Source organism: Tursiops truncatus, chromosome 18, assembly GCF_011762595.2.
Source record: "Tursiops truncatus isolate mTurTru1 chromosome 18, mTurTru1.mat.Y, whole genome shotgun sequence".
Lineage (NCBI taxonomy): Eukaryota > Metazoa > Chordata > Mammalia > Artiodactyla > Delphinidae > Tursiops > Tursiops truncatus.
This window is the reverse complement of record NC_047051.1, coordinates 5388766-5409414: the sequence shown is the minus strand read 5'-3', so window position 1 is coordinate 5409414 and position 20649 is coordinate 5388766. Positions and strand designations below refer to the sequence as shown.

At 46.7% G+C, this 20649-nt stretch overlaps 1 long non-coding RNA gene across 2 annotated transcripts; it reads left to right on the top strand.

The window, feature by feature from the left end:
• Nucleotides 1-6800: 6800 nt before the first annotated feature.
• LOC141277091 (uncharacterized) lies at nucleotides 6801-19084 on the top strand. Of its 2 annotated transcripts, none has more exons than XR_012327833.1 (3): nucleotides 6801-6873; nucleotides 8679-8842; nucleotides 18623-19084. It is a non-coding gene; the product is annotated as an uncharacterized lncRNA (long non-coding RNA). The 2 variants fall into 2 exon arrangements; XR_012327834.1 differs by lacking the exon at nucleotides 6801-6873 and adding an exon at nucleotides 7135-7407.
• The last annotated feature ends 1565 nt before the right edge of the window (nucleotides 19085-20649 follow it).

Below are 20649 nucleotides of genomic sequence, written 5' to 3'. Positions count from 1 at the left end.
AAACATGGGGGCCTGGGGGAAAGACAAGTGCGGTTGGAGGCCTCAAGGAAGACGTTCTCCCAGATTTTGACTTTTTCTGGTCTGACTCTTTCTGCCACTGAGGAGATGGGAAATGACCACTGGGGCTTCCTTTAGTACTGGCAGAAACGCTGCCTGGACTGGCTAAACAGACCAGCCTTTCAGCCCCTTCCTCAGCTCTTTGCCTTCAAAATCTGCAGGTTGCCTCTCTGGTTGGAGCTGACGGGGGAGAGGGACTTGGGGGACCGCCAGGGATGGAGTCAAGATGGCTGCTGTCCACTCACTGCCCTCCAAGGACCCGCTGGGCCCTCTTGCCTCAAGGGCAGGCAAGGTTCAGACCACAGAAGCTAGAGGCGGCTGAGATGGAAACCCGGACCCACTGAAGAGTGCAGAACCCCCAGGTCTCTGTCTTTCTTCTCTTCCCTTCCCAGGCCAGGAAAGGCTTGACTGGTGCATGTGCAGTGTGTGGTGTGAGGGGGAGGTTACTGGACTCCAGGGCTGACGAGGCGGCCCGAGACAGGGCCTTGTTTAGAAAGCCTGTCACCAGAGCTGCTCTGGGCTGAATGTATGTCAGTCCTATAAATGCCAGAGCCAGCCTGGACTTCCTGTGATTTTCACAATCTTGGGGCTGATGAAAAGGGGGAGTTTTTGTTGTTGTTGCTGCTGTTTGGGTTATTGGTCTGTGTAACATCCAAGCCAGCATTTTTAAAGCCTTCTGGATCCATGCAGAGAGAAGTGATACGGTGAAGGGAAGTGGGGGGGGGGGCGGTATTTGAACACAGTTGAATTTTCTTTTTCTAAAAAGAAAAAAAGAGATAAAGGAGCTTTCCAGATTTCAGATTCTGTCCTTATCACCTTCAGATTTTGTCTGCAATTATTATTAGTAGTAGTATTTTAAGTAATGAAATATCCTCTCTACTTGCCAGCTAGAATTAGGAAAATCAAGGAGGGGAGTGGAGAAGGTTATCTGGACAACCTCATTTTACCCCAGAGCGGCAGAAGCCTGAGGGAGCAGGTTCTGAGACCTACCCTGCCCCCAAGCCCGAGCCCAGCCTCGGATTGTGGAATGTGTGGTTCTCCTGGGGGTGCCTGTGGGCAAAATGCACAGCTGAGCGCTCAGCTGCTTCTCAGCTGGGGGAATGATGGGGAGTGAGGGTGAGAGAGCCCGCTCACAGCGTCGCATCGAGTCCACACTGAGGCAATCGCGCACACTCCCTTCATCGGTGACTCCCTTCTCCCCAGGATGCCCCCCCCATCCAGCTAAACACAAGCATTCAAGTAAAAATTTCGATTTTCTGTTTCCCCAAGGCAACGTTTCCACGAATGTAGACTCCAGTATATCGGTTTCCGTGAGCCCTTTCTGACTCCACCCCTTGCCTTGTCCTGCGCAGTTTCCCTTCCCCGCTCCTCCCTCCACCTCCCCCCGCAGACAAGAATTCGAGACCCAGCAAAAGAAGATCTTTTTAGTGATGGTTGCTCGTTATCTGTCTGATCCGCTGGGGACGGGGCTGCTGCCCTTGAGGTTTCTGGCCCTGGAAGCCGCCGACCTGGGCGCTCTCGGTGGGGCCTGCGGAGAAGGGCTTTGTCCTCCGTTGCGGTCTTTCCCACAGGCAGCCTGGAGCCCTAATCAGCGCCTCCACCGAGGGAAGGGGTGCCCCGAGGGCTGGGCAGGATGAGCGGAGCTGCGAGGCAGAAATAGCCCCTGGAGCATCTCCCCGATTCCGCGGCCCTTGCAGGTGGCGCCTTTCACTCCGGGATTGGGAAAGGGCTCCGGGGCTGGGCCCGCGGCCCCCGAAGTCAGAGGGAGCGGGCCTGGCCCGCCTCTTGGGCAGGAGGCGGCCCGGCCGAGGCGGGAGACGCACCTGGGTCCGCGGAGCACCGGGAGGTCCCGCGGCGCCCGGCGCGGGGAGGGCGGCGCGGACCCCGCTCCCGGCCGCGCCCGCGTGCCCGACCCCGGGCCGCCGCCGAGGTTGCTATGCGTTGCTGTGAAACGCCTGTCAATAAACCCTGTTTGGACAGTGGAGCGAGAGCACAAGGGTTGTTTGCTTAGTGGTTAGAGGTTCAAAAGTCGGCATTGTCCCGCTGCAAGCGATTACAAGTTCTTCCCCTTCCCGGGGCTCGGCCCGAGAGCGCTGACGCCCGCGCGCGGCGCGCATCCGGGCGCGGAGGGGCGCTTGGCTGCTCTCGGACCTGCGAGGACCCTGCTCTGGGCGGCGAGCGGGCCGCCGGCCACCAGGCCGCGGAAAAGGCCAGGAATGAGGGCCCCCGCCGGCAAGTGAGGCCACCGCGCCTCCGACGCCAAGGCACCACCCCTGGAGCAAGCCCGGGGGAACGCGGGGACAGGGCGCGAGCGGGCGGCGCAGCCTGGAGAGGCTTAGGGAGGTCGGCGCCGGGATACCCGGGTTTATTTTTGACGACAAGACCTAGCGGCTCCGAGCGCCGCCCGCACCGTGCCGGGGGTCAAGGGGCCCCAACCCCTCGGGCCTCCAGGTGCCCTGTCCCGGGTTCGGGCCGCCAGGGGGCGCGCGCCGGTGCGCGCGCTGCTCGCTGCCTCTGGAGGAAAGAGACACAGTTGTGACCCAGCTGAGAGGTGCAAACTCCAGGGCGTCTCCGACTCCGCTGCTCCCAGACCCACGCGGCGAGCCTTCCCCGCCACGGTCCCGGGCCTGTTGAAACTAAGTACAAACTAGGTCAGGTGCAGAAGATTCTTGGATCTGGTGAATGTTTAAGAAAAACAAATTTGGGGGAGGGGAGCTATCCACTAAGTCTTTTGGGGGACTTCCCTGGTCGTCCAATGGTTAAGACCCCGCGCTTCCACTGCAGGGAGCGCGGGTTCGATCCTTGGTCTGGGAACGAAGATCCCGCACGCCGCAGGGCGCCCCCGAAAAAAAGGGGGGTCTTTTTGCACAAGACGTTCCTTTAAGAAAATTACAGCAATATGGGTACGATATTAATATAAGGAAAGAGTGTACCAGTATTGTGGAACTCATGTCAAGAAAGGGGATATATGGAGAGAAAACAGGCCTGGTCTTTTTTTTTTTCCTGTAAACAATTCATAACTTTATCATATCCATCTAATAAAGTTAACAAGATGGACTGCTAGTGAAAGCAATGACAGTTTCAATGAGTTTCACTTCTTTCTGATACTATCTAGTAGGAGGCCTCCGACTAGAAGGCCTCCTACTAGATAGTCAAGTATCTAGTCAAGAACACTAATCTTAAATAGAAATCTAAATATATAAACAGCAGTATTCTGGCTGTTGTCATTCACAACCACCCAGGAAAAGATAAGAGAAGGCAACAAGCAGAAATAAAGAAATCTCAGCTACAGAATCTTAAGAAGAGCTTATATGTTTTTAAGAGCACTATTTGCACCTTGTTTTAGAAATAGGCTGCTGTTTGTTAGTTTAAGGGCCTTGGGGAGATCACAACCTCGCAGCCACAACTTCCTCATTTGTAATATGACGATCAAATGAGGTAACGTAAGCAAATGCAAGTTACAGTGTACACTTATGATGAGACCCCAATAATGACATGAACTCCTCCTCCTTTTAACGATGAATCATCGTCTCTGAAGGGCTCAAGCGTGCTTAAAGTGAATTTTTGAACGAGGATAATTTCTCAAATCATTAGAGAATAACTCCTTCCAGAAGTTTTTCTAATGTATTCAGCTCTGCTTACTTTGTCAAAATAGCCTCAAGTCTGTTGTCTTCTGATTTCCAGTGCCTAGGTGTCTGCACAGAATCTCAAGTGGCAAAGCACTAACATTCCAGAGGAGAAGATGAGTTACTGCCCTGCATAGCTTACCTGCCCTTTTATCTCCCAGGAGAGATACTGTATCCCCAAACACTTCCAGTTGTATTAGGAGACTCAGATTAGTTGAGGTTGTAGTTGGGAACCTCATTATCAGTCAGGATCCTTTAACCCAAAGGAGGCAGAGAGGCAGATACTCTACCTAGATGGTATGATGAGTTTCTTTATTTTGAAACAATTTCCATTTCAACACCTCAATTCCGTACTCTTCCGGGGGCCGCCCCAAAAAGCTGCTGCGGATTGAATTCTTCAAGCCTGACTCTTCCCTCGAAGTCATTTTAACGCAAGCATTTTCTTCTAGCCCCCATAATTCTTCCCTTACATTAAAACTATAGCAGCAGATCTTGTGTTAAATTAGTTTTGCTTTGGAGGATAAAGAAAACATACCTAAATAACGTAGGTTACCTGGAAATTTTAAATTAACTTTTAAAGTATATTCTTAAATCCCATTTAGACTATACGATCTTCCAACCCCCATAATTCTCACATTTAGTCTTTTTTTTTCTTTCTCTTTTTGCCTCGTCCTCTTCTTCAAGAGATGACTATGATTTTAGGAAACCAAGCAGGTTTTATTGATACCTGGGACAAGCCCAGGGATACTGGGCCAGAACAATCGCTAAATATTTTCTTTACTTAGCTACAAACCAGAGGGAATATATACTTCTTATATCATTCATTTCTTGAAGGTTATGAAAATAGATCTAGGAAAACCCCCTCAAATTCCAAATAAGGAAAGTAGAATCTGTCAGTTCCAGAGATTATAGCAACATTTACCTTGACATTCTTCTTGGAGGTATCAGTTTAGAGAAGCTGGGGGCAAGTGTGTAGGTGACCTTTTGGGTCTGTGTCTCTAGTACCCAAACATTTGTTTTAACAACAGCTTTTTCAAATTGCAATTTGTCACTAACCTCAGTTTATATGGATAATATCAACTAAGTTGCCAGAGGCCCAGAGTTAATGACCAGTTCGTTCTTTCTCCGGGATCTTGGTGATTCTCTGCTAGAGATCTAATCCGTAAACCATAACACAACCAGTTTTGATCTATGAAGAAGAGTTCCCTGGGATTCAGTGATGACCAAACTGTCCCTTTACACACACACACACACACACACACGTGCTTAAAAAAATAATATATTCAGGTCATGTATTGGGTCTATGCCTCAAATAATTTTATTGGTAAGTAGGAACCTAGGCATTTCATGGCCCCCCACCCTTTTTTTCACAATCAGTATCAGCACATCTTTTTTTTTTTTCATTTCATGTCTTTTAATATTTGTGTTTTAATTTCTAGGAAAGAAATTATTTTCTAATTGTTCATTTGTTATCTCAGAACTTTCAGGACAGTCTGCTCTCATAACACTTTGTACCTGCAGTATGACAATAATAGGTTTTATACAAGTGGTAGTTGATAAATTCCTCTCCAACCTCAGGAAAGCAAATAATGAAAAACAAAGTAGGAGCTAAAGTCACCGCAGTATAAGCATACAATGGCTTGTTGGTGGCACTTAAATAATTTTAACTCACTGACATTTAGTAGAATCAGTGACAAAGATTAAGTACCTAAACCACAGATTAGGAGCTGTTAAAAATGGTGTCGCCAGGCTCTGTCTTTTATTCATGAAAGCCACAGTATATGTTCTTTCACTTTGTGTATCTAATATATTAAAAACAACCACAACAAAACTCAATGGATCTAGATTCTATTTTCAGCCCTCCCTCCGTTTTCTAGGCACACCTATGTTAGGGTGTATGTGCATTGCCAGAAGCAAACAGAAGAAAGACATACTTGAGCGAGAACCAGGGACCATTGTCCAATAAATAGCAATATAGAAGCATGCAGGAAGGACAAAAAGAGAGACTGCTCGTAAGGAATCCACACATATTAAAAAAAAATAATGTTCCCCCTCAAATCACTTTATTGAAATAATGCAAATTTCAGAAATCCAAATTCCTCTAGTTATTTTCATGTGTTCCTGTTGTAATTTTCATCGTGTCTATGAATTTCATATAACCATCTTTATACTTTTAGACATCTGTTAGTGATATATTGTTAAACACAACAGACCCTGATTCAGAGTGACAGGTCTTGGTCATGCTCTTCAGCCCACAGAAAACCAACAAGCAACATTTCTTCCTCATTTCTAGGGTTAGAGTCTTGAAATGCACCTACAGTGTTAGGATAGCTGCTCTTGGGTGGACACGTGGCCAGGACGGAGAACCACAAGGCCAAATGACCACACAATCGGGCCGTCGCAAGCTGTTCAGGGAGCAGATTTTTAGATGGGCTTGGATTGCTGCACAAAGCTGGGCGCTACGTTCGCAAGTGTAAAGCCAGACAAAACAGACAGGCAGCAAACTGCTCCCTTGGCGGGAACTTTTAGTTTGCCGCCACCTCACACCTCTATCTCGGAGAAACTACTGCCTGGATTCGAGTCTTTGAATGTTTTAGACAGAAAAAATGAAAGCATGCTTTGCTCATGTCCAGACAGGCCGGTCGTCTACAACAGGGCTCGGGGGAGGGCAGTAGGCCTGGTATCGAGGCGTCTGTGCGCGGCCCCAGCCTGCAGCGAAGATGCCGCTCAGGTGGCAGCGGCCTCGCCCCTCCCCCTGCGGCCTGGCCCACGGATCAAAGGACCGGACTCTCGCCACGGCCCTCAGGACCCACCGCCCAAGCGCCACGAGCCGCAGGAGCGCGCCGCGGGCGCCGGGGCGCAGGGGTCGCGTCGCTCCCGGCCTCGGACGCCGCGCCGGCTCCTCGCCCGACGGGGAAAGGCCGCGCTTGTCTCCGGGCGGCCTGGCGCCTCCCGAGGTGGAAGCGCAGCGAGGCCCCCGTGGCAGCCGCGCCAACCTGGCGGGAAGCCCGGGGGGGCCGCCGCCGTCTGCGCCCCGGAAGTCGCGCCTCGAGATCACGGGCACGTTCCTTTTCCTCTTCGGAGCAGCTTGGTTTCCACAGCTGCTTTTGTCATCACGGTTAAACGTACTCTGAGTTTTTCAACGGCGTGCCCCGCTATGGGCGGCGGAGGTGCCGGGAACCGGGCCCCGGTGAGGAGCGCGGCGGCAGCTTCCACGTCGGGCTTGAGCGCCGCGGGCGGTGGCGGCGGCGGCCGCGGCCGCCGGGCGGGAGGGAGGGACTTGACTTTGAAGGGGAGGCGGGAGGTCGGCGCGCTCAGCCCCACTCTCTGCCGCCCCTCCCGCGGCCGAGCTTGCGCGAGGTGTCCGGCAGGCGGCGCTGCTGCTCCGGTGGAGCGGCCGGGTCCCCGACTGTCCGAGGACGGGAGAGCCGGAACCAGCGGGGCGGGGGGCGGGGAGCGGCAGGGGCAACCGGCGGAGGCGCCGCAGGAGCGGCCCCAGGGAGAGCCTGCGGCCCTCGGCTGCTTCTCCCTCTTCCCCGCCGAGGGCGCAGGGCCGGGGTCCACGGCAGCAGGTGTCGCCTGGCCCAGCGGGTGCGAACAAGCCCACCCCTTTGCGCCTCTCCCGGCCGCGCTCTGGCACTTTCGACCTCAGCCTCCTCCCTCCATCGCCATCAGGCGCGGCCTAACCTGCGGAGAGGCCACGTCCCCCGGAGCCGGGGGCCCGGTGGGTGCCCACCGCCCTCGCACCTCGTGTCGCCGACAGACGTCTCCCTGGCCTGCCCCTCACCAGACTCCAGATGTCGTCCAGCTGAAACGATTAGTGGCGGTTTGAGGGCTGATCCCCAACCTGGGCCCAATTTGCGGGTGGGGGAGGGGAGAGGGCGGAATCACTCTTAATCTCGACTCACGGCTAAATAATTTACTCAAGGTTTTCTCTTCCTGCCAATTCCCTTCCCTGCACCCCTGCCCTTGGCTTCCTGCTTTGTGAAGCCCCAGGGAGAGAAGGGCCAAGTCTTAATAAAAGTTAATATTAATAGTGGTGGAGGCGCCGGCAGGTGCTTCTCCACACCTCATCTCCCCCTCTCGCCCCGCCCTCCTCCTCCAAGCCCGGCCCCCTCCTCTGGGGTTCCTTTGAATATTGGAGATGGGCCTTGCGCTTGGGGGGACCATTTCGGAAATAAGGGCGCTGGAGTGAGAAGCCTCGGTCCACGTGTTCTGTAAACCACATCCTCCTGCAGTTGCCGTGAGCACGGAAGGTGGCAAAGGTCGGGCGTGCACACGGTGCGCGGGTGCCGCTGCAGAGCACGGGGTCAGATAAGCGCGCAGGGGGAGTTGGCAGGTTGGACAGGAAAGATACCCGCAGGAAGGGGACGGGCTGAGCAAACTCGGGGGAGGCGGGGGTTGTGTTGGGGGGAGGGGCACAAAAATCAAAAAAGCAACAAACCAATACTGTAAAAAGAATACCTAGTAACGCCAAGGACCTGTTGCCAAGGACCTGTTTTCCTAACGCGGGGGCAAAGGACTCAAAGAGGTTGTCCTTCCCATAGCAAAGCCTGGTCTGGTTTAAGTTTTTATGAACGCACGTTGAGGCCTTCCACGGAACAATTCCTTCCAACAAGTTTGAACAATGCAGAGGGGTGGAAAAAGTTAAAATTTGCCCCTTCTTTCAATCCCATCCCTCTGGGGTACCAGTGTTAACACCCCGGTCCATATCATCCCAAGAATTTTTTGTGCTTAGGCAAACGTGTATCACTTATCTTGTTCTTCCTTTTGTCTCTCCTTAAAAAAGAATGAAGTCATACTTTTCGTTGTGACTTGCTTTTATCAGTTAACAATATATCATGGCCATTTCCCCAGGTCATTATATATAAATCCAACTGACTTTTTTTTTTAAATCCAACTGACTTATTAACGGCCACTGCATTTTATAAATTTGGGTATACCAGATTTTATTCGTTTACTCAACAATTTCTTTGAATGTTTATTATGCTCTAGGTGCTGGGAAAACAGCATTAAGATCACAGATAAAAATCCTTGTTCTTGGGAAGCTTACATTTTAGTGGGTAGAAACTGAAAAGACACATTTATTCAACTGCTTTTCTACTACTGATGGATTTTCACGTTGCTGTCAGCATTTTGCTATCATAAGTGGTCCAAAGGTAAGCATCGTTTTACATATATCCTTTTGTATCTTATTTTATTTTATTTTATTTTTGCGGTACGAGGGCCTTTCACTGTTGTGGCCTCTCCCGTTGCGGAGCACAGGCTCCGGATGCGCAGGCTCAGCGGCCATGGCTCACGGGCCTAGCCGCTCCGTGGCATGTGGGATCTTCCCGGACTGGGGCACAAACCCGTGTCCCCTGCCTCGGCAGGCGGACTCTCAACCACTGCGCCACCAGGGAAGCCCCTCTTTGTATTTGTAAAGGATAGATAACTCAAATAGGAAATCCTAGGTCAAAGAAAATGCTCAATTTAAAACTTTTTTTTCGCCTTTAAACTGTAATAAATATAGTCATTGCTTTCCAAAAAGGTTTAACAATTAACAGTACCGCACAGGTGCCTATAATGAGTTCCCCTTTCTCCATGGCCTCTTTGCACTAGAGGTTATTGCTTAAATTTTTGTTAATTTGATGGACAGAAAATGGTAACTAACTTAATTTTATGTTCCATGATGTACTAAGCAGGTTGAGCATATTTTCATATTTTTTGGCATTTGCATTTTTTGTGAGCTGCTTGAGTCTATTATTTTCTAGTAAACAGAAGGAAAGGAACCAGAGGGTTTACGCATCCCAGGCCTTGTGCTTGATTCTTTAACTTATTTAATCTTTGCAAAAACCAATATCTAACCCTATGAGATAGATTTTGACCCATGCCTTTCTGATGTCGAACACCATGCTATTTCAACCGTGGTTGTGTCTGCTCTCTGAATGTCGTAGACTTTCTAAGTATAAAGGCAAAGTAAGAATTATAAGGAGAATAGTAGAGAGCTATCAGAACCGTCATCTTCAAAATTGAAAAGCAAATTAAAAATGACAAAAAAGCCTTTGCTACCAAAATGTCAGAGGATTATTTTCCTTAATATATAAAAAAATTCAATGTCAAATGACAGGACAAATACCAGACTTCTAATGAAATATCATCAAATAACATAACACTTTTAAAAATCCAATACTCAATCCGGTGACGGATGGCAAACAGGCACCTCCTATACTGATGAAACTGTAAATTGATATATTTTTGAATGGCAATTTGGCAATATTTTAGAAGTCTTAAAATATACTCATTAAGTTTAGTAATTTCACATCTAGAACTAATCTAAGGAAATAATCAGAAGTAGGGAGTTGGAAATAAGTCTCTGATATTAATATTTTGGGTAACTAAGTTATGGTATACCCATTCAGTAGAATATTACATAACCATTAAAGCTGCTATTTTCAGAGTGTTTGATGATCTGACGAATACTTATTCCTTTTGTCTTGTAAAGAATATATACAGTATGACGCAAAAGAATATACATGTACAGCATGATCTTTTGCATCTAGGTATCTATGTATTTATGTATCTAGGCTGAAAAATGGCCCTCTGAAAGACATCTATAGCCTAATCCCTGGAAGCTGTGACTGTTACCTTGCATGGCAGAAAAACCAAACAAGCCAAAAAAAGGGACATAAAAATCAAAACCAAACCAAAACACCAAAAAACAAAAAAGCAACAATCCCACCCCAAACTGTTGTTACAGATATGATTAAATTAAGGATCTTGAAATGGAGAGATTACCCTGGATTATTCATGTAGACCCTAAATGCTACCACAAGTGTCTTTATAAGAGAGAGGCAGAGGTAGATTTCACACACACACACACACACACACACGAAAGTGATACGAAGGAGCAGTGAGAGATTTGATGTTGGCTGGAGTGATGCAGCCACAAGCCAAGAAGTGCCGGCAGCCACCAGAAGCTGGAAGAAGCAAGGATGAGATATTCTCCCACAGTCTCCAGTGTGGCTCTGCTCACATCCTGATTTCAGCCCAGTTTTGGACTCTGGCCTGAAAACTGTGAGAGAATGAATTTATTGTTTTAAGCCAGCAAATTTGTGGTAATTGGTGACAGCGCCTACAGGAAACTAATATGGTGGTGTTTCTATTGCTGTATAACAGCTCCACTCTCAGTGTCATACAACAAGCACGTCATTATGTCCATGGATTCTGTGGGTCAGGAGCCTGGACAGGGTACAAGAAGAATGACTTGTGTCCACTCCACAATGTCTGGACCCTCAGGAAGACTTGAGTGGCCAGGACAGAAATCATCTAGAGGTTTCTTTAGTTTTAATTTTAAAATTTTATTTCATTTAAAAATTTTATTTATTTTTTTGGCTGCACCTCACAGCTTGCGGGATCTTAGTTCCCCGACCAGAGATTGAACCTGGGCCACTGCAGTGAAAGCGCCAAGCCCTAGCCACTGACCGCCGGGGAGTTCCCTAGAGGTTTTTTAATTCACGTATCTGGTGCCTAGGCTGAAAGGAGCCCAAAGCTGGGATCATTGTGGCTTGTTAACTAGAGCTCCCCTTCGGTGTGGCTCGAGCCTGCTCCCAGCTTGGAGGCCTCAGGGTGGTCAGACTTTTACGTTGTGGTTCAGAGCTCCGCAGATCTGTGTTCCCAGTGAGCAGGCGGGAGGCTCTATGGCCTATTGTGGTCAGCCTCCAGAAGTCACCGTGTCATTTTTACCACCACTTTTAATCTATTGATTGAAGCATTTACAAACCCTCTCAGATTCAAGAGGAAGGGAATAAATCCACCTCTCCATGGGAGGAATGTCAAAGGATTTGCAGCCATATTTTAAAACTGCCACAGTTAGTTCCATGCCCACAAATTATTTACATTCTCCATGTCCAAGTTCTCTCCTCCTCAAGTTTTATGTTACTTACTAAGGCATTGGGCTTGGGCTTAGGTGACAGGGTCTCCTAATACAAATCAGGTCCAGGTGGATGTTAGGCACCTTGACTTAAGCTCTCTGGGTATGGTTCTGCTTGGTCTGTAAACTGATGAATTAAAGAGACAAGTTTTCTGCCACTCCTCCCCCAAATAAACCCAACATACAACAGTAGGACGAGTATAGGATGACTGCTAAGATACTCCTGTTCCAAAGCGGAGAAAACAGAAATGCATAGCAGTCATTGGTTTATATTAATTTTGAAATCCATCCCAGTATGTGATGTTCGCTTATTGATTAGGACTCTGTCCTGCCTCCTGGGAGTGAGTGTCTGGGACTTTCCCCCCTGTCCTGTGGGTCTCTTTCTCCTCTCTCCTGTGGGTCTTTGTTCCCATTCTCTGAATCATCCTCCCTTTCCCCATAAAAAGTAGCCAATGATTGTAAATTTTTTCAGTCTGCCTTCTGCCTAAGTTTGGGCAGCCAGAGACCTCATTTCATTTTTTTGTTTGTTTTGTTTTTTAAAATATTTATTTATTTACTTATTCGTTTATTTATTTGGCTGTGCCGGGTCTTAGTTGCGGCATGCGGGATCCTCGTTACTGCTTGTGGGACCTTCGTTGTGGCATGCAGGATCTTTTAGTTGTGGCATGTGGAATCTTCAGTTGCAGCATGCAAAATCTTCAGTTGCAGCATGCGAACTCTTAGTTGCAGCACGCATGTGGGATCTAGTTCCCTGACCAAGGATCAAACCCAGGCCCCCTGCATTGGGAGCGCAGAGTCAGCCACTGGACTACAAGGGAAGTCCCTCATTTCATTTTGTACCACCTCTGTTCCTCTCTATTCAAGCTGATATAATTCCCTCAAAATCTCTGCGGATTTCTCATATCGCCATTTATAAAAAACGTGCTCCGTTAGATAAAGTCACCCACTGAGATTCCTCGTCTACCCTGAGCCCATGTGGCTGTCGTGTAGCAATGCCTTTAGGGCTTTAGAAGCCCTGCTGTTTAACAGAGGTCGCTTGTAAGGTTTTCCCTGCAATTCTTAGAAGGCAGAAGAGGTCCAGAATGTGCCGTCTCAACATGTGCCGCTTTGGCCTGGGCCGTAGGCAGCTGAGAGTCAGCAGATCCAGGGAGAGTTCTCTGTCCTTCCCTCTCCTGCCTAAAAGTAGGGCATAAAACTCCCTTTGTGAAGGTATCCTCCCTCTCCTGTACCGGGAAGTGGAGAGCAACTTCTGTCACTGGAGGTGGAGAGTCAGCACAACGATGAGCCTGCACAGACACACCTTTTACTAAAGTGACCGTCATCGGCCTTTCGTTTTCCTCATATATTTCCTAGCCGCTTCCCACATGTATCATTTCTCGAAGCCCAAACCTCCTTTCCTTTGTTAAAATGCTATACAAGGCCTTGAGTCTAGTTACTTCTTTGAGTTTCACTTCCTTTCTGTGAACTCCCATGCAGGTAAAATATTAATAAAATGTGTGTTCTTTTTCTCCTGTTCACCTGTCTCTTGTCAGTTAAATTGGAAGGCTCCCAGGTACTGAGCCTAAGAGGAAAAAAATTTTCCATCCTGACAAGGCCTTTTGTCTAGTTGAGTTTATGAAGCAGCACCTCTACCTTTCTTAAGTGCTAACAAAGGGCTTTAAAGTCACGCCCTTGGCTTCATTTTTATTCTGAAAACACTTTTCTTTTTTTTTTTTTTTTCTTTTTACTGTGTCCTGGATTTGATCTTTGCTCAGAGAATCCTTTGCAGGCTAAGTTCCAGCTGAGCCCTCTACATTTCCTCTTAATCCTCACTGATAACTGAACGGTGTATTCTTTTCACCCCTTCACATCCTCTGTAGGCAGCTAGAACAAGTTGATGGCCCCTTTAATATCCCATCCAGAAATCTCCTCAGCCAGATTACTGAGTTTATTAAGTACCTTTCCTATTTTCCCTGGTATCCCAGGTGACAGCGTTGCCAAACGTTCTGCCAGTACCTAGCATGTATCTCCTTTCCTTCAGCTCCAATAACATTTTCCTCACTTTGTTCAAACCCTCACCATCAGCTTTCCCAATGCCTGCCTGACTTCTCCCTGCCAGCCAGTCCCCAAACAAACACCACATTTTAGGCATTTTGATGGCAACAGCCCATTTCCAGGCACCAAATTCTGTCCTGTCATCTATGACTGTGTAGCAAACCACCTCAAACAACAGCTATTTCAATATGTTCATGGATTCTCTGGGGCGCAGGAGCTGTCTTTTCTCCACTGCCCGGAGCCTCAGCTGGGCAGTCCTGAATGGCTGGGGGCTTCTTCATTTACGTATCTGACCCCTCATTTGACGTGACTTAGCTGGAGCTGTTAACTGGAACCTCTGCATGTGGCTCGGGCCTCCTCACAGCTTGACAGCCTCAAGGTCATCAAACATCTTACCTGGTGGCTTTGGCCTCCAAGAGCATGTGTTCCCAGCAAACAGTGAGGAGGCCACATGGCCTGTCATGACCCAACCACATGGAGTTACTTCCTCCATATTATATTGGTCAAAGCAGCCACAAGCCCATCCGGATTCAAGGAGGGAGGACATATATTCCACTTCTTGATGGGAAGACTGTGAAGATGTGGTCATGCTTTAGAATAGCCACATGCACACACCTGTGTTTATATATATATGTGCACAGACTGCAGACTGAAAGGAATCATACCAAACTATGAGTGATTAAGACCACTGCTGTGGTGTTAGGAGCAATTTTGGTTTTGTTTTTTCCTTTTTCTTAGACTCTTCTGTATGTTTCAGATTTTCTATAATTATATTTATTTTGTGATAAGCAATTATTTTATGTTTTACTATTTTATTATAACAAATTTCAAGAACATTAAAAAGAAACATAGTATAAGGAACTCCCATCACCCAGTTTTAATAACGATCAACTCATAGCCAATTTTGCTTTGTTCACATCTCCCCAATATTCTGAAGAAAATGCAAAATATATAAATGCATCTCTAAATTTTTAGAATATATCTTTAAAAATATGAATACTTTTATCTTTATCATACCTTAAAAATAGCACTTCTGCACAGCAAAGGAATCCATCAGCAAGATGAAAAGGCAACCTACTGAGTGGGAGGAAAGATTTGTAAACCATATATCTGGTAAGGGGTTAATATCCAAAAAATGTAATATACAACTCAATAGCAAGAAAACCCCATACAATCTGATTTTAAAAATTAGGCAAAGGAACTGAATACATATTTTTCCAGAGAAGACAGGCAGATGGCCAACAGGTACAAGAAAAGATGCTCTACATCATTAATCGTTAAGGAAGCCCAAACCACAATGAGATAATCACCTCACACCTGTCAGAATGGCTGTTATCAAGAAGACAAGAAATAACAAGTGTTGGTGAGGGTGTGGAGAAATGGGAACCCCCGTACACTGTTGGTGGGAATGTAAATTGGTGCAGCCACTATGGAAAAGAGTATGGAGGTTCCTCAAAAAATTAAAAATAGAACTACCACATGATCCAGCAATTCCACTTCTGGGTATTTAGCCAAAGAAATAAAAAACACTACCTTGAAAAGATACATGCACCCCCATGCTCACTGCAGCATTATTTACAATTTCCAAGATATAGGAGCAACCTAAGAGTCCATCAATGGATGAATGAATAAAGAAAATATGGTACATATATATAATGGAATATTATTTAGCCATGAAAAGAATTAAATATTGCCATTTGTGACAACATGGCTGGACCTTGCGGCATTATGCTAAGTGAAAAGGTCAGACAGAAAAAGACAAATACTGCATGATCTCTCTACATGTGGAATCAAAAATTAAAAAGAACAAAAAACCAAACAGAGCTCACGGGTACAGAGAGCAGATTGGTGGTTGCCTGGAGTGGGGGTGGGGTGACAAAATGGGTGAAAGGAGTCAAAAGATACAAATTTCCAGCTGTAAACTGAATGTCATGGGGATGTAATGTACAGCGTGGTGATTACAGTCAATAACACTGCATATCTGAAAGTAGCTGGGAGAGTGGATCCTGAAAGATCTCATTACAAGAAAAACATTTTTTATAACTGCGTACGGTGATGGGTGTTAATTAGACTTATTGTGGTGATCATTTTGCAATATATACAAACATTGAATTATCGTGTTGTACACCTGAAGCTGATACAATGTTATTTCAATTATACCTCAATTTTAAAAACAGCAGTTCTTCTTTAATATCATCGAATATCTAGTCTGGGGCTTCCCTGGTGGCAGAGTGGTTAAGGATCCACCTGCCAATGCCGGGCACATGGGCGCGAGCCCTGGTCCGGAAACATCCCACGTGCCGTGGAGCAGCTAAGCCCGTGCGCCACAACTACTGAGCCTGTGCTCTAGAGCCCGCGAGCCACAACTACTGAAGCCCACGCGCCTAGAGCCCGTGCTCCGCAACAAGAGAAGCCACCCCAATGAGAAGCCCGCGCACCGCAACGAAGAGTAGCCCCTGCTTGCCGCAACTAGAGAAAGCCTGGGCACAGCAATTAAGACCCAATTCAGCCAAAAATAAGTAAATACATTTATTTTAAAAAATTATCTAGTCTGTGTTCAAAGTTACAATTGTCTCATAAATGACACAAATGTCCTGTAAATGTTTTTATTTTATAGTTTTGCTTTTTAAAAATGAGGTACAACAAAAAGGTTCGCAAATTATGATCCATTGCTATATCTCTTACGGCTTCATTAATCTATAGTAGAGATTAACTCTTCAGTCTCTTGGGTTTTTTTAATCTTACAATTTAGTTGTTGAAAAAAAACAGGTTTAGGGGACTTCCCTGGTGGTGCAGTGGTTAAGACTCTGTGCTCCCAATGCAGAGAGCCCAGGTTCCATCCCTGGTCAGGGAACTAGATCCCACATGCATGCCACAACTAAGAGTTTGCATGCCGCAACTAAGAAGCCTGCGTGTCACAACTAAAACCTGGCTCAACCAAATAAAAACAAATAAATAAATATTAAAAAAAAAAAAGAAAACAGGTTTATTTGTCCCATGGAGAAATCTGTATTCTGGTTTGTTGATTATATCATCACAGTATATACTCATATTCATAAATATACAAATATCTTCTCCCTTTCTGAGATAAACGATAAATGGACGTATACTATACACACGAAGAGTTATTTTGAAAACATGGTTGTAACTGTGGCTGAAAGGAGGAATCCAAAGAGGTCTCCTGAAATTTCGCCAGAAATTGTATTAAAGAGGATCAGAGCATAAAAGTGGTAAATTAAATGAAAAGTATAAAGAAATCCATGGAGGATGCTGGCATCAGGGGAGGGAAAAGAAAAAAGGAATCAAATGCATTGGGAAATTATACTCTAACAATGAAAAACCAGTAAGAGGCATAAAGGACAGGATGGGAAGAAGGGAGATGCTAGTTGCACTGAATTCATTGATGCATTCATTCCTTCAATGAGTCATTCCCTATTTACTGAGCACCTGTCCAGCACAGGGCTATATTTTATGTATTGTAGCACTCATAAAACTATTAGAGGAAAGTCAAAATGGAAAAAGGAAGTATGTGGAAAAGAGACATGGAAACTCTTTATATAGTTTCCTGGATGTTTGTTTGGCTTAGCATGTCCCAGAATTAGTTCAGAAGCAGTGGGATGCAGTCGGCTTTCTCAGATGATGGACCTTTGTCAGGGTTGATATGAGAGGTGTGACATCCATGCCTGGCAACCCTCAGGGGCAGAGCCTTCAGTTTTAGGATTTGAAAGCTGACATTTGCAATGAACAAATCTAAGAAATTTTTGCAAACTTTATTAATTTATTTAAAAAATATATCTATTTTTTTCCACCCAAATGTGACACAGTTATTGTGAAAAATACAAACCATCAGAAACATAAATTATTAAAAGTGAAGACATCCAAACCACTAGTGTCTACTAAATTTTTCTAGATTCATATTATTCTTTTTCTCTACTTGCAAACATTTATAAGTTTCTGAACTTCTTGACACAGAATAATTTCTTCCTTGGCAACTAGCTAATGACAGCTAACATTTATTGAAAGAAGCTAAATAATTGGCCTCAGGTCACACAGCCAGTAAATGGTGGACCAAGGATTCAAACCCAGACAGTGCAACTTTTAGAACACATGCCGTGAGGGCTTTCTAGGGAAGTGATCTCCAATAGAGAGAGAATCCAAATCTCATATGCAATGTAAAATTTTTAGTAGCCATATTAAAAAGAAGTAAAAAGAAACAGCTGGAATTGATGTTAACATATTTTGTTTAACTCAATATATCCAAATGACTATCATTTTAACATGCAAACAAGATGAAAATTATTAATGAGATATTTAACACTGTTTCACACGAACTCTAAATTTAATGTGCGTTTTGCACCTCCAGCACGTATCAGTTTGGATTAGCCAGATTTCAACTGCTCAGCAGCCATGTGCAGCCAGTGGCTACTCTACTGGACAATGCGGGCTACGGAGTTTGAGTTGTTCATTCACAGGTGTTGCCTGTGGGCCCTCTATGTGTCATGCATCATGCTTGGTGCGGGGGAATCAGTGGTGAACGAAACACAGGGCTCACACTCTAGGGGAGGAAGCAGAGGAAAAGCAGTGAATAAATCAAGAAGTACACACCACAGGGAAGTCATGTGATTGCGATCATTGCTATGGAAAAAAGAGAAAGAGAGAGAGGGAGGGGGAGAGAGAGAGACAGAGGAAGGAAGGAAGCAAGGAAGGGAAAAGGAAGGAAGGAAGGAAGGAAGGAAGAACGGAGGAAGGGAGGGAGGAAGAGACATGTAACGAGTTACTAGGGGGCCTACTTTAGCTAGGGTGGCCAGGAGAGATGTTTTTGCAGAGGTGACATTGGAATAGAGACCTCGGTGACAAAAGGAGCAATAACGATGACAACAATAAAAGGCCAGTTCTTGCGGAAGGTGCTGCTCTGAGTGCTTTCCATACACTAACTCACTGTAGCTTCACAAAAACGGATTAGGCTGGGTCTATCATTCTCCCCATTTTCCAGATGAGGAGACCGAAGTGCAAGAGGTGAAGTAAATGGCCCAAGTTTACACAGCAGCTGGGAAGGAGCCACTGAAGCAGACCTAAGGAAGAAGAGCTGTCCGGGCAGAAGAATTCACATGAAGCCTCAGGGGGACAGTAGCAGGCTGACCAATGGCCCCAGACATCGCCAGGTCCTAATCCTGGAACCTGTGGATGTTGCCCTGCAGGGCGAAGGGACTTTGCAGATGGGGAAGTTCATCCTGGCTCATCCGGTGGGCCCAGTGTCATCACGGGAGTGCTTATACGTGGGGGGAAGAGGGAGATCGGGCATCACATACGTGATCCCTGTGGAAGCAGAGGTTGCTGTGATGGGTGGAAGGGCAGGAACCAAGGAGTGCAGTCCCTGCCGACAGTTTAGACTTCGACCTTAGAAGCGTAAGACGATAAACTTGTGTCGTTCAAAGCCACTAAGTTTGTAGTAATTTGACGGCAGCGATAGGAGCCACCCGTGCGTCTTTTCTCTGTGCTCTTTCTGGCCTCCAGTTCTTCCTGGCTCTTCTCTCTGCAGAGAACTCCCTCCCTTGGTCCCCTCTCTCCAGCTCGCCTCCTTCAAACTCTGCTAAGATTCCCCGGAATCCCCCAGGCTTGGTGTCCCCTGCCTCTGTACTCCTTGAACACTTCGCGTCAATCTGTGTTCACGCACTAATCACACTGTACTATAATGTGCCCTTTCACTAGTCTGATTCTTGCTTTTGATTTGATGTTGGATTTCTTGAGAGTAGGGATCCTATATTTTGCCTTTTTCTATCCCCAGTAATTGGCGCAGGGTCTGGTAAAACTGTAAGCAGTTCATCCAAGTTTATGGAATAAAAAACAACAATTAAACAGAAAACTGCAATAGGGAATCACACCATACAAAGTCCCATAATAAATGCGATTCGCTCCACAGTCCTGGGATTCCGCTTCCAGCTGATGCTAAACAGGGGAGGTTTCCACAGCAAGACTTCTGGGTGCAGTTAAGGTTCTGCCGTCACATAACGTCTGGAAGACAGAAAGAAGGCAGAAGTCATTCTTCCTGTGATAGTCGTGGCTGACTGATTCCGGCAGATGTGAGTATTTCCATGGCCAAACTCCACATTCCGCTGTTTGGCCATCCTCTTCTTGGACGTGGGGCAGCTGTGGAAAGATCAGCAGTTTCCAGACCTCTGATTACAACCATGGCAAAATGACCCTGAAGCCAAAAGTCTAATGGTAGCTTATATTCCAATGACTTTGTAAACGCTGAATCACCATCTGCTTGAAACACCTCAGGTGGTTTCTATTTTCATACTGAATCTTTTCAGATGAAAGAAATAAGGAGGATTGCCCTTAAGAAACTTACCATCTATTAGAGGGGAGAGACAATGCAAGATGATTAGGGAGATAATAAAGGTGTGAATGCAACAGGTATTACGGGAGTAAAGAGTGAGAGCAGGGCCTGGTGAAGGGGTGTCCTAGGTGTCTATTACTGCATAGCAAACGTAGGGGTCCATGCCTCTCACAGTTTTCTGGATCGACCGGACTTGGCTGGGCAGTTCCGCTGACCTTATGCAGTTGCAGTCAGATGGTGGCTGGGACTGGGGTTTTCCAGAGGCTCCACGGAGACACTGCGATGCCAGGGCCTCCCTCCGTCTCCACATCTCCCAGGGCTTCTCCTCTCCACGCAGCCTCTTCATGTAGTCTCGCCAGCAAGGTAGCTCCCAAAAGCACACACAAGTCAGGCCTTCCTTCAGGCCCAGAACTGGCATAGTGGGCGGGGACGACTCCAAGATGCAGAGACCAAGAGGCATGATTTATGGGCGCCGTCTCAGAGACTAGCTAGCCATCACAGAGGGACACTCTGGAAGCTGGGGAAGGTTCATGGAGAACATCCAGTGGTTGATGAGCTACCAGACTTGAGAGAGGACCCAGGGCCTGGTCCAGAGCCCAGCAGAGCTGTCACTCAATAAACCTCAATGTAGGGAAGGCTGGAGGAACAGCGGGAAAGCAGGCGGGCACAGGAAGGGTAAG